At 33.2% G+C, this 13,854-nt stretch overlaps 1 long non-coding RNA gene across 1 annotated transcript; it reads left to right on the forward strand.

Moving 5' to 3' along the window:
- Nucleotides 1-684: 684 nt before the first annotated feature.
- LOC114187375 lies at nucleotides 685-1,245 on the forward strand. Its single transcript, XR_003605242.1, has 3 exons — nucleotides 685-865; nucleotides 981-1,058; nucleotides 1,138-1,245. It is a non-coding gene; the product is annotated as an uncharacterized LOC114187375 (long non-coding RNA).
- Nucleotides 1,246-13,854: the final 12,609 nt, after the last annotated feature.

Here is a 13,854-nt window from a genome sequence, read left to right on the forward strand (position 1 = left end):
TCAACTATAATTTTTCCCAAAATATTAGTTTTCTTGACTTGGATTGCATATCTAAAATAGTTTTATTATTAATATGATAATATAATTAGAAACTAGATTTATTGCAAATAATTAATTATTAGAAAAAAATATTTATTTAAAGTTTACTTAAATCTTATTGAACTTCAATCAAATTTAATGAAAAATTTTAAAATATTGATATATTATTTCAACAATAATTTTGAAGATAATTATTTATTTTTTAAATCATAAAATTATTTAAAATTAGATAAATGTATAAAAAACCTAATGTAATTTCTTTTTAAACATTATACTTATTATTATTATATTTAAATTACAATTAAAGAAATGTAATCACCAAAAATATAAAAAACAGAAATTAATCACTAAATCAATTTCTACATAATAATTATATATTATTAAATTAATTTCTAAATCCCTCTCTTTTTTATTTTTCCAAACATTCTCCAGCCTTGAAAAAAGAAAAATACACTAGTTAACTCTTGTTTCCCTCCTCTCATTTCCTTCATCCCTCTGTCTTACCTTCCTTCCGACAAACCCTCCAATCTCGCCTATCCCATCTCCAAATGTGTTTCCTACCTTTAGCAACCTCCTCTTTTCTTCCTTAAAGTTCTACCTCAACCCCTTCCAATTATTCTTCAAGCACATCCATCTCATGAACCACATCCAAAAGGGTCTTTTTCGTGGCATCTCGCTCAAGCTGCAGGAGGAAGAATGAGCGCGAGTCATGCATGGACTTCGTGCCCTACATCTCTACCATCAACATCGACCACACCGTGGTCAACAAGGAAACCCTTGAAATGCTCCACAACATTGGATTCAACTACCTTCCTGGCTTCATCAGGTTGACCACTATCGCAAGCATTGTCGCAAACACCACTCTTACAAGTGCCACTTTCGCAAGGACTTTCTCCTTTTCTCTCTCGCACTAATTGGGATTTTGATTTTTCGTGGCCTAGGTCTATATTCGAGCGTTCGTGGAGGTTGAGGTGAATCACCTTGTGGTTGATTTCAGCCATTTCAACGGGATTTGTGAGGTAAGGATAGAAGCTTTTCTTTAATTTGTTGATTATTTTTCATATTGACAAACCCTAATGAATCCCCCCAATATTGAAGTCGAAGCTGAGGTGTTCGTGAGGAGGTGGAATTGAGGTTCTTGACACAACTAAGTTGTGGAGCTGAGAGGGTGAGATGTTTGATTTCTTGGCACAACCTTTGTGAATGATATATGTTTAAAAGTTGTTTTGACTAGACTATAGTGACTTCTTCTATACAACTACAATGATTGTTATATTATTTCAGCTGGCTAGTGTGCAATTGTTTGATTGCTTTTCATTCCTCTAAATATCCACTCGAAAAAGTTGAAGCATACTCTACTTTAAGTAAGTAAGCTTGTTTATTTATCGACTATATTTGACCTGTATCTCACAAATTATATAAATAATGAAAGTTGCAGTAGTTTATTATTATCAAATATTGGATGGTGTTATACCGAAAATATTATTGGAGCGTAGGTCAATTATGTAAAACTGATTAAGAATCTTTAAGAGTTATGATTCTCACTCGATAAAACATAATAAAGCACTAAACTTGATTCATGGGAGATCCTATGAATATGCGTTCTTCAAATTTGTAATCTTGTGTGCTCTTCAATCACCGTTTCTCAATCTATCTCTTTGCCTTTCTTTCTCTTCTGACACGTTCTTGATGGGTTATTGTGAAAAGAACCTTATGGCCAGAGACATAACCTCAATTCCTTTTATAAACCAATGTCCATCAAGTTGGTTTTTATTTTATCTTTATCTTTATTTTATTTTATTATCACTTCCCATAATAATAACCAATAAGTCTTTATATTTTATTAAATCACAATTGGGCCCATCATAATATTTCAAATGAGTCACTAATAGAATTAATTCTTCAATTAATTCTAACATTCTCCCACTTGACTCATATGATGTCATAACATTATGTGATTTAATACATAAACATAATGCGCAATAAAAGACCTTGCATAAATTGGTTCCATCATTATTCATAATTAAAGATACAAAAATAATAAGAGTCATGGCGGTCACACATCATTTGATCGACATGATCCCTTCCATGTACTACTATATCATCCCTTTCTCCTTAATATGACCTTAAAAACGAGAAGTCCATAATGGGTTCAAACATAATGTCATTTTACAAAGCAATAACATAACATAACTTGTTTTCTTCATAATAGTTTGCATGCATAAACATAAAGAAGAAAACACATATTTCAGAAATTTATACATTAGGGAGCTTAGAGTGTCACATAAACATTCAAAACATTAACATTCAACATTCACTAGTAGACATAATGCCCATATTCTTTACATGACCAACATACAATTTTGGCGGTAACCTTTTGTTAAAGGGTCAGCAATCATAAGATCTATGCTAATATGTTCTATTGACACTTTACGTTTCTGAACTTCTTCTTTAACGACAAAGTATTTCAACTCCATATGTTTAGCACCTTTAGAATACTTGTCGTTTTTAGAAAAGAAGACTGCTGCAGAATTATCACAATAAATTTTCAGCGGCTTGGAAATACTATCGACAACTCCAAGTCCTGAAATAAAGTTCCGCAACCAATTAGCCTGAACTGTGGCCTCAAAGCATGCCACAAATTCAGCTTCCATGGTGGATGCAGCAATGACAGACTGCTTCGCACTTTTCCATGAAATCGCTCCTCCGCTAAAAGATACACATAACCAAATGTAGACTTTCTTGTATCCACACAGCCGGCAAAGTCTGAATCTGTATAACCTATCACCTCAAGGTGACTAGATTTTCTATAAGTAAGCATGTGATTCTTTGTTCCTTGTAGGTATCTTAAAACTTCCTTTGTAGCTTTCCAATGCTCCAGACCTGGATTACTTTGGTATCTACCAAGCATACCAACTGCAAAGCTAATATCTGGCCTCGTACAGGTTTGAGCATACATCAAACTCCCAATAACAGATGCATAAGGGATATTTTCCATCTATTTCCGTTCTAAATCATTCTTTGGACATTGCATGAGACTAAACTTGTCTCCTTTCTGTATTGGAACAGGAGATGTTGAACATTTATCCATTCTGAATCTCTCTAAAACTTTATTAATATATGCATTCTGAGACAAACCTAACAGTCCTTGTGATCTATCACAGAATATATCTATTCATATCACATAGTATGCCTCACCCATATCTTTCATTTCAATGTTATTACAGAGAAACCTCTTAGTCTCAATTAATAGACCAAGATCATTAGTCGCAAGCAAGATATCATCAACATACAGAATCAGAAATATAAACTTACTCCCACTGACCTTCAGATATATACACCGATCAACGATGTTTTCTTTAAATCCAAAGGACACAATAGTATCATTGAACTTAAGATACCATTGCCGAGAAGCTTGCTTAAGTCCATATATCGATCTCTTAAGTTTACACACCATGTGCTCCTTTCCTTCTTCAGCGAACCCCATCGGTTGGTCCATATAAACATCCTCTTCTAAATCCCCATTCAGAAAAGCAGTTTTAACATCCATTTGATGCAACTCAAGATCATAATGAGCTACTAATGCCATGATAATTCTAAAAGAATCTTTCTTAGAAATAGGCAAAAATATTTCCTTATAGTCAATGCCATCCTTCTGAGTAAAACCTTTGGCAACAAGACAGGCCTTGTAACGTTCAATATTGCCTTGAGAGTCACGCTCAGTCTTAAAGACCCATTTACACCCACATCTCTTGCATCCTTCTGGCAATTCCACAAGGTCCCATACGTCATTATGTGCCATTGATTTAAGCTCATCTTTCATGGCATCTAACCACTTATCAGAATTATCACCATTAATGGCTTCTGAAAAAGAAATTGGATCGTTATCAATACTTAAGTCATTTTCTGACTCTTGTAGATAAACCACATAGTCATTCAAAATAGCAGACTTTCTATCTCTGTGAGATCTTCTTAATACTATTTCTTTTGGTTGTTCTACTATTGGTTCATTGTTAACCTCAGGATCATTAATTTGTTGTTCTTCTTGATTGTTGTGAGTTTCTACAACATGTGGAACAACAATTCTTGATAAAGAAGTACTAGTTATAGGAATTTGTACTCTAACTTCCTTAATCTCCACATTTCGTGAAGCTTCACTCCCACTGGTTTCACCATTCTCAATGAACCGAGCATTTCCAGTTTCAACGATTCTTGTACTATGGGTAGGACAGTAAAACATATACCCTTTTGATTTTTCTGGATAACCAATGAAAAATCCACTGATTATTCTTTCATCTAGTTTCTTTTCTTGCGGATTGTATATTCTTACTTCTGCCTGACAACCCCAAACATGCAGGTGTCTCAAACTGGGTTTCCTATTCGGCCATAACTCAAAAGGAGTCTTTTGAACAGCTTTACTAGGAACCATGTTCAACAAATACATGGCAGTCTTTAAAGCATACATCCACAATGATATAGGTAAACATGAATTACATAACATACTCCTAACCATATCCATTAAGGTTCGATTACACCTTTCTGATACACCATTTTGTTGTGGTGTGCCTGGCATTGTGTATTGAGGACAAATACCACGTTTCTCAAGGAACTTAGCGAACGGACCAGGGTGTTGTCCACTTTCATCATGTCTTCCATAATACTAACCACCTCTATCAGACCTTACGATTTTCACCTTTTTGTCTAATTGCCTTTCCACTTCATTTATATAAACTTCCAAGGCATTTACTGACTGAGATTTCTCATGCAGTAGATAGACATGTCCATAACGCGAAAAATCATCAATAAAGGTGATGAAGTACTTCTCTTTATTGAAAGAATTTACATCAAACGGACCACATATATCAGTGTGTATGATTTCAAGAAGCTGAGTGCTTCTCGTGGCTCCTTAATTTTTCACATATTGAATAGAGTGACTTCCTAAGTTCTTCAGTCGGGTCTCCTCCTGAACTAGCATATTGTGCAATTCATGCACATTCCACTTGTCTTTCATGGTGTTGTAGTTCATCTAGAGCGGACTATACTCAGACGGTAATGAGTTCAGAATGAACTGCACGAGAAAACCTTCATCCACTGCCATTCCTAAAGACTTAAGTCTTGCTGCGATATTTGTCATCTCGATCACATGCTCATGCATAGTACGCGAACCGTCAAACTTCATAGTGGTCAACGTACTCATCAGTGTCCCAGCGAGAGACTTATCAGCAGTTTGGGAGTGCTCTTCCACAAATTTCATAAATTCTTTTGCATCATCAATTTTGGGAAGAGTTGACTTTATATTGCTTGCTATGCTCATTCTCATAAACATTAAGCTAAGTCTGTTTGATCTTGCCCAAGCTTTGTAATGGGTTTTCTCTTCATTGCTACTGACATCCGTGATAGCAGTCGGCTTTTCAACTTGAAGAGCTAGATCAAGATCCAACACACCTAAGTGAAATTAGACTTGCTCACTCCAGTCAGGGAAATTCAACCCATTAAAGACTGGAACAGACGAAGCATGCGAGTGTAAAGATACCGGAACAGATACTGCAATTAACACATGCCTAACATTAATGCTTTGAGTCATAAAAATAAACGTAAAAACAGATTCAGATATAAACAATCATTCTATGCATACTAATGTTCTCCTTTGGGAGATCCACTAATACACAAACATAAACATAATGATGCTAGTCACATTATAACATTATTGATAATTAAAATATACACCAACTAGAATCACCTACTACCTTTGGGTATATAAATAAAACTAGTGACGCATACAAAATTATCTACAATCATGTTCATTAATTATGAGAACAATTAATCAACCTTTGGGCTATCCTTAAATGCCTTATAATTAATGAATTTTAATTAACCCATAAATTTAATTATTCATAATTTAGCATCCATACTATGGGTAATTAAAATAAAAACATTAATAATTTAAAATCATATAAACTTTAAAATTTTGGCCACTTTGGTGACTAACAAAATTTATCATACTTAATTTCAAATAAATAAATAAATATACATTTACTATAAACTTTATATAGCATGCTCATTAATTTTAATTTAACAATAACAAATATACATAATTCACATAAAATATTATGTGCCATAAATAAAATCGAAAACCATAATTTCAATTCACGCGATTAAAACTCGTAAAGTGGAATATTTTTCAATTCCAAACCTTTTCATATAATGATAAAATAAAATTGAAACATTAATTGTAATTGACATAATGCACGAACTTAATCCAATAGCATTATTGTTATTGAATACAACTAAAAGACCATTACTGTTATTGGTAGAAACGTAACCGCACACGAAATCAAATCTAATAAAAAGCTTGCAACAATGATTCATGCACTTGCGGTTTAAGATCCACATCAAAACAAATTCATAAGAAAAACACTTTCGAATTAAGCACGTATTATTCAGAAGCTTTACTATTTGTAGTTAAATTATGCGGTAACAATTTCCACCAAAAAACCAATTCATGCCCGTTTAGCCTTTGTAACACGCAACTTTCAATTTAATCATGAGGTGCATACTCACTTTTTAGTACGCAGCAGCAAAAAATGGTAAAACCCCTAAATTATGTAATTAGGGTTCATCAAAATAAATTGTGAAGCATAAATCTTAAAATCTCTAAATTCTTGAATAGGGTTTATCTAATTAAACATCAACATATAATTGAAAAATCATAAATCTTACAACACATGCTCTGATATCACATGTAAAACTGATTAAGGATCTTTAAGAGTTATGATTCTCACTTGATAAAACATAATAGAGCACTAACCTTGATCCGTGGGAGATGCTATGAATATGCGTTCTTCAAATTTGTAATCTTATGTGCTCTTCAATCACCGTTTCCCAACCTATCTCTTTGTCTTTCTTTCTCTTCTCACACGTTCTTGATGAGTTATTGTGAAAAGAACCTTATGGCCAGAGACAGAACCCCAATTCCTTTTATAAACCAACGTCCATCAAGTTGGTTTTTATTTTATCTTTATCTTTATTTTATTTCATTATCACTTCTCATAATAATAACCAATAAGTTTTTATATTTTATTAAATCACAATTGGGTCCATCATAATATTTCAAATGAGTCACTAATAGAATTAATTCGTCAATTAATTCTAACAAATTACACATAGGATGGGAAAATGATGATGTAATATGAGAATAAACAATTATATGCTAGCTTTTTACATTCACCTTCCAAAGCAAATCAATCTAAAAATTTGGTATGAGTGTTTAAAAGGAGTCTGGGATAGCAGACCATGCTGATGATATGTTTTCACGGTTTTGGCAAGAATAAGGAGGTACATTTTATAAATGATTCTTAATTTTTTTTTAATGTTAGGAATTAATATAATCAATGATTATAATTTTAAATAGTTATTGGAGGTTAAAATGGCCAGCTAGTTGGAAAATGAAGTTTTAATATAATGTGACAAGGGGCACATACTACCTTGGCAAATGGACTTAAATATAAAAGAACCTCACGCAGCATACTTGTGTATTTTGAAACTGAAGGAGGATGTTATCCATCCCCTTTAATTATATGATGTATCCAAAATGTTATCCAAATCCAAAGTATTTGAAAGTTTGGTGGCTTGTCACTAAATTGATTCATCTTATGCATTTTTAATTTGCAATAACATTTTAGAAAATAAAAAATAAAATGGGAACTTTGATAAATTGATTCTATACAATGGTTAGACAAATGGATCAGTAAGGGAACTTTGATGTTACTTAGTGTTTAGTTATGCTTTATGAGTTAGGCAAAGTTATTTTTTTAAAGAATTAAAGTAGTGCATTAATTGGTCACCACTATTATCAGTTTGTATATGAAAAAGTAATGAAGTAATTACTCTTTATTATCCCTTTATTGTGAAGTAACTACTCATTATTGAGAAGTTCTTTGGATAAGAAAAAACACTAAAGTGCTTCCTTTGCCTTATTACTTTTGCTCTCATATTTTAACCATAATTATGCACTATATATGCAAGCAGTGCGTTGTTTCAAAATTTATGTTACCTAAAATAAATATTTTGCACCTAAATTTTTGAAGAAACCATTTCAATTGTGGGTGGAAGTATTGTTATAAGTGGTCGACTATTCAAAAGGTCCAAGGTAGAAGGTTGTTCTAATTTCCTTGTTTATCTCTTTTGAAAGTTGTGGATAAAGGATAATTTTTTGTCACAGGGATATAGTGCTAGTGATAGAGGTACTGAAATGATTTAGAATGTGTTACTTGATATCTTGATAAAACTTTTTTTTTCTTTTTGCCGCTTGACTTTAAGTGAGTTTATTTTAAATGAACACATTGATAAGTAGATTTTATAATGTCTTTGACCATGAGATAATATTTGTTGATTGTTGTATGCTAACGAAATGCTTTTGCGGTGCGAGATTGGGATTAAAGTGTAACATTATTAAATATGGAGATTTACTGTGTAGTTTTGAGCATCTTGGCTATTATGTGGGAACAATGTTGTTGCGAGTGCCGTGTTGGAATCCAGCACCTTAGAGGATGCCATGAAGTGATCCAAAGAAAATCCTATAATTGTTTAGTTTTAATTAGGCCTTTTTGTTTTAATTAGGCCTTTTTGTTGCTCATTTCTGTTTCTTTGTTCTTTTCTTTTTCTTGTTATTTTCTTGAATTATTAGTGTTGGATGTTATTTTTACACATAACTAGATGTTTGAAATCGTTTTAATATCATAAATTTTGGCATCCATATTTATGATAACATTAAATCTCATGAGTTCATTGTTATTTAACATAATTAAATTTGTAGTATTTATAGTGTAGTTAAAAAATTGTTTACAAGTTGATCAAAATATTGTATATAAGCAGGCATAATTATGTAATAAAAGTGATCACTATTTTATTTTTGTTATTCATTTAGTCACATAAATATAATAGTCACTAAATGTTTTTAATTTTGAAAATTATTTTAATTAAATAAAAAAATATCTATTAACTACCAAAAAATAATGGTTGTTGTATTATTACATCTGCGACCAAATTAGTGACCTATATTTTCCATGTTAGTCACCGGAAAAGGGAGTCGCTAAATTTTTTTCATTTTTGTGACTGAATTAGTTACCGAATATTTAGTGGTTAAATTGGTCTCATTGAAGACGACCAATTCTTTCAGCGACGAAACGATTGAAATTTTGGTTACTATTTAACGACTAATTTGTAATTTGGTTGCTAATTGATTTGCCACCAAGGTTTTCACAACTATATATTTTTTGTTGCTAACAATTTAGCAACCAATTTTATACCTTTTAGCGACTGAAATGGGTGGTCGCTAAAATGCATTTTCTTTTTGTAGTGATATTTTGTCCCCAATGTTGCTGAGTAAGTATATTTTGTTGACTTGTAATTATAATCCATTATTTTAAGGTAGAACAATGAATTTTGTTTTGAATTCAAGCGTCATTGGAAAATACTTGTGGTTTTCATGAAGGAAAGCATTGTTGTGTGACTTTGTTCCTTACACAAGCATCCCCTAACAATCTCAGACAAGTAATAGATTGGTAAAAACCTCAATTTTATGAACTTTCTTTCTTATATAATTGCATCTTAAAATTTTAAACATGACCTTTTTTCATAGTTCAATTGCTGGACATAACATGTTGTTAGGGGAATCTAATGCCAAGACAAAACGGCTAGGATGGTTGGCCCTTCAGGTTTGGTATTTGGTGTATAATATTATAATTGTATGATTTATTTTCTTCCTCGGTTATTTATACTTGTGCATTCATTGTAGTGTAGGATATGATCTTGCAATGAATAATACATTAAGTATTTTGCCATATTTTGATTTGAACAATATAATGTTATGTTTCTGGCTGGTTTTGGTTCTCTGGTTGTCTATTTGCCAGTTTAATGTGTAGGATTTAAGAGAAACAGAAACTACATTAAAAGAACACCCACTTTATGCCTCAGTTGTAACAAAAAGCAAGGAAGAAAGATTATTCGTATTTTTTTAATGTTAAACAATATTAGGCCTCAGTTATACCATAACCGGGACAATAAGCCATACATTTCTACCTCAGTTAAAGCCAGACCCGAGACAGAAAGATAATTTCTGAATTTTGTTTTTTTAATTTTTAATGCCTATTACGCCTCAGTTGCCATCAGAACTGAGGCAATAATGATGGGATATGCCTCGATTAAGAATCGAGGTAGAAAGGTGACCATTTTTTGCCTCGGATGTATATGCCTCGGGTCTTAAACCGAGACCAAATGTCCAAAATAACCGTCGCAGAAACCCTTTCCTGTACTTGTGTATTTTGCCTCAATTATGAAGAGTGTCACACAAGCTTACTTCTTGCTATTCCATAATATTAAGCTTAAGCTAACTAAAGTCTCCTAGTTCCTCTAGTTGCATGAACTATGCAGCCCTTTGTCGTAACTCATCTAAGTCACTGACTGGTGTCATGCAAAAATTATCCACAAAAGGTCATGGTCTGAATGTCCTAACCATGTGGTGAAAACCACTTCAGGAATCAAATTCCTGATGTTAAGAGCGACCTTGCCAAATTGCTCCATAAAGGAACGTAAGATTCTCCCTTTTCTTGCCTCATATTAACAAGAGATAAAGAAGTTAGATGATAGGGTCGACTTGTTGCAAATTGTGTTCTTAAATGTGATGCCACAATAATAAAATAGTCTCTAGAGAAAGGACGTAGCCGGGTAAATAATTCAGAATTTCCCTATTCAAGGTGGTGCGGAAGACTTTGCACATGATATCATATATGTAGTATGCAAAGTGACTTGGGTAACATAAACATCAACGTGTTCATCTGGGTCATAATACCATCATATCGATCCATAGTAAGGCACTTCTAGTTGCTAGGGAGATAAGTCTCCATAACGTCGTCCACAAAGAGGTGTCTATGTCTTCCTCCAACCATTATTGGTGTATTTGTTGTGCCTCCAATTTTGATTTTGAGAGTAGTGTTCTAACCATTCCCTCTTCGGTCTCATTTATAGCAAGGGGACGAGATGTTTTTATATTGGATATTTTATAATTATATTTCTTTTACTAATATTTTTATTAGTATGAAAAATAATAAATTAATATTAAAACAATAAAAAAGTGGTTATGGACACGAATTTGAATCTATCATTCATTTAATTAATTGATGTCAAGAATTTTTTTTTTAAATTAACGTGTATGATATTTTTCTATTTTCTGTTTATAGATTAAAATATGATGGTTATGAACAGTTTTGTTTTTATTGAATTGAGTCCATTTATGATATTATTTCAAAAGAACTATAATGGTAAATGATAGTAAAAATTACTTTATTTTATTTTCTTGTATTTTATTCCTTCTAAATAAATATTGGCTTTTTATAACTTTCAAGTTAAGTTATTTACTCTTTCCTATTTAATTTATTTTCTGTCTAATGGATGATTTATAATTTCTTTAATCCTAAATTTAAAGCTGATAAATGTTATATAAATAAGTTATATAAATATTCAAGGAAAAATATGTTAAATTTAAAATTAAAATACACCTAAGAAAATTAAAATTAATAAAAAAATTAAATTTTAAATTAATAAGTCAATTTAGCATGAGCCTAATAAAAAATTACGATTTGATTTTGTTTGAATTTAAGAAAAACATTTAACCCAACAAATTCAACTAGTAAATTTTGATTTGGATTTGTTTTGCAATACTTTTATATATTTTTTTATGAACATGTATTATATTTACATAATGTGAGAATATTAATGGATAACTTGTTTGACCTACATCTTAAATGTTTAATTAGTTATCTTCTTTTTTTTATATCGATTTTTAGTTATTTTTTTAGATCAGTTAAATTCTAAACACCCCTAATGTGCACACACAGGTTTTAATGCGCCTTAGCTTTTTTTGATAGTTTATAATGATAGAAATCAAATATTCATGTGTTGTATGAGTTCACAGTCTAATTAAATGATGAATTAATACCTTAAAATAAAATTAAATAACATTTGAAAATAAAAAAATTAAGTGATCATGATAGCATTTTAGTAAAAATTAATTAATTAATTAATGCTAAGAAATAATTAATAATTTTTTTTAATTTAAATGGTGAAAAGTAAAACTATGTAACAGTCTTTTATTAACCAATCAAAATATAATGGTTGTGATAAATGAATACAAAAGCGGTTGTGACTGGTTTTGTTTTGTTGAATTGAGTTCATTTGGTTTGTTATTACATCGAACCAATCATAATGGCGAATGATGAGATGCTTGAATTGAAGCATGAGATGAGTCACATGTTGAGCCAGATGAATAAGACCTTTTATTCTAATAAAGAAACACTAGTGCATTATTGCATTTTTACCTCGCCTTATAGGCTTCGATTGACAAGGAACCGAAGCATATAACGGTGCGGTGGCATTTTTGCAATTACAGGCAATTTTTATGCCTCGGTTCAAGAAAAACCCGAAGCCAAAAGGGGTTATAGGCTTTGGTTCAAAAAAAACCGGTGCCAAAAGGTGCTTATATGCTTCGGTTGAACAGACCTGAAGCCAAAAACGTGGCTAGAAATTTAAAAAATGTCACTAATCGTTACGTCTTTGGCCTCGGGTGGCACTGAACCGGGGCCAAATAGAGCTATATGCCTCGGTTATTAATTGAACCGAGGCCATATAGTTTAATTAGGGCACAAAAACGCGAACCCTTCTACTTCTTCCTCGCGCGCCGTTGCATCTTCTCCATCTCTCTCTGCATCTCGCTAGTCTCTTGGATCCCCTCTCCCTTTCACCTCACGCATGAACAAAGCAAACATCACCACCCATCTATGCCGCACCCATTCTGACCGGTGAGCTCTTCCTGTCTTCTCGCCGTTCATCGCAGCGGCGCCGATGATGGCTTGTAGTGGTGGTTCACGTTCATCACTACGACAGTGGTTCGCATTCATCGCTCCAGTGAACGATTTCAATTCTGATCCCAGACTTGTCCCAAAACTCAGCGGTACTAGAGCTTCTAGTTTCTTCTAGCACTCTCGAACTTTCTCCCAAATCCGACAAGTCACCGGAGCCGTCATTCCCGGTGGAGAACTCAAACGCGCTAGAGCTGCTCAGCTCGCCGGAAAGCTCCTCGACGTTGCTCTACGAAGCTCGATGCTCGAATGTGATCACGGAGGTGGGAGAGACCGTCGTTTCGGACACTAACTTGGAACCCCTAGGTTCGGAGCCAAGGGTTCTGAGAGGGGGCTGCGGTGGTGGCAAAAGCGGCTGCACAACCAGCAATGAGAGAGCGTAGGAGAGAGGAACCTGGGAAACAACGACAGCGATAGGAACTATGTTCTCTTGGGGCAAGAAAATTCGTGAATGTCGGGGTGGGTCGTATTGGGTGCACTCCGTATGCCTTAGCCATGAATAATAGGACAAATGGATCTTGTGTTGAAGAGATGAATGCTGCAACATCCATGAACACTCCTTGCACTATTGCAGGTTTCACTGTTACAAATGCTTCTTGCTGCCCAACGGGGACGGATGTACTGTGTGTTCCTAATCAAACACCGTGCCAGAATAGAAGTCAATATGTGTTTTAGGTGGTTGGTGATTCGAAATGTAGGAGTGATGTTGTGATGGTTTTGTGTTTTTGATTTATGTTTGTTAATTAAATGGTTCTGTCAACGGTAATCATCCTAAGGACAAGGAGAAAACAATTTATGATGATGAACAGAGGAGCGTGCTGTGTCGCGAAAAATTTAATTAAAAAATATATTTTTACCATATGGCTTCGGTTCTCGTGGAGCCGAGGCAGAAAAGGAACCA

This window comes from Vigna unguiculata, chromosome 6 (genome assembly GCF_004118075.2).
Source record: "Vigna unguiculata cultivar IT97K-499-35 chromosome 6, ASM411807v1, whole genome shotgun sequence".
Lineage (NCBI taxonomy): Eukaryota > Viridiplantae > Streptophyta > Magnoliopsida > Fabales > Fabaceae > Vigna > Vigna unguiculata.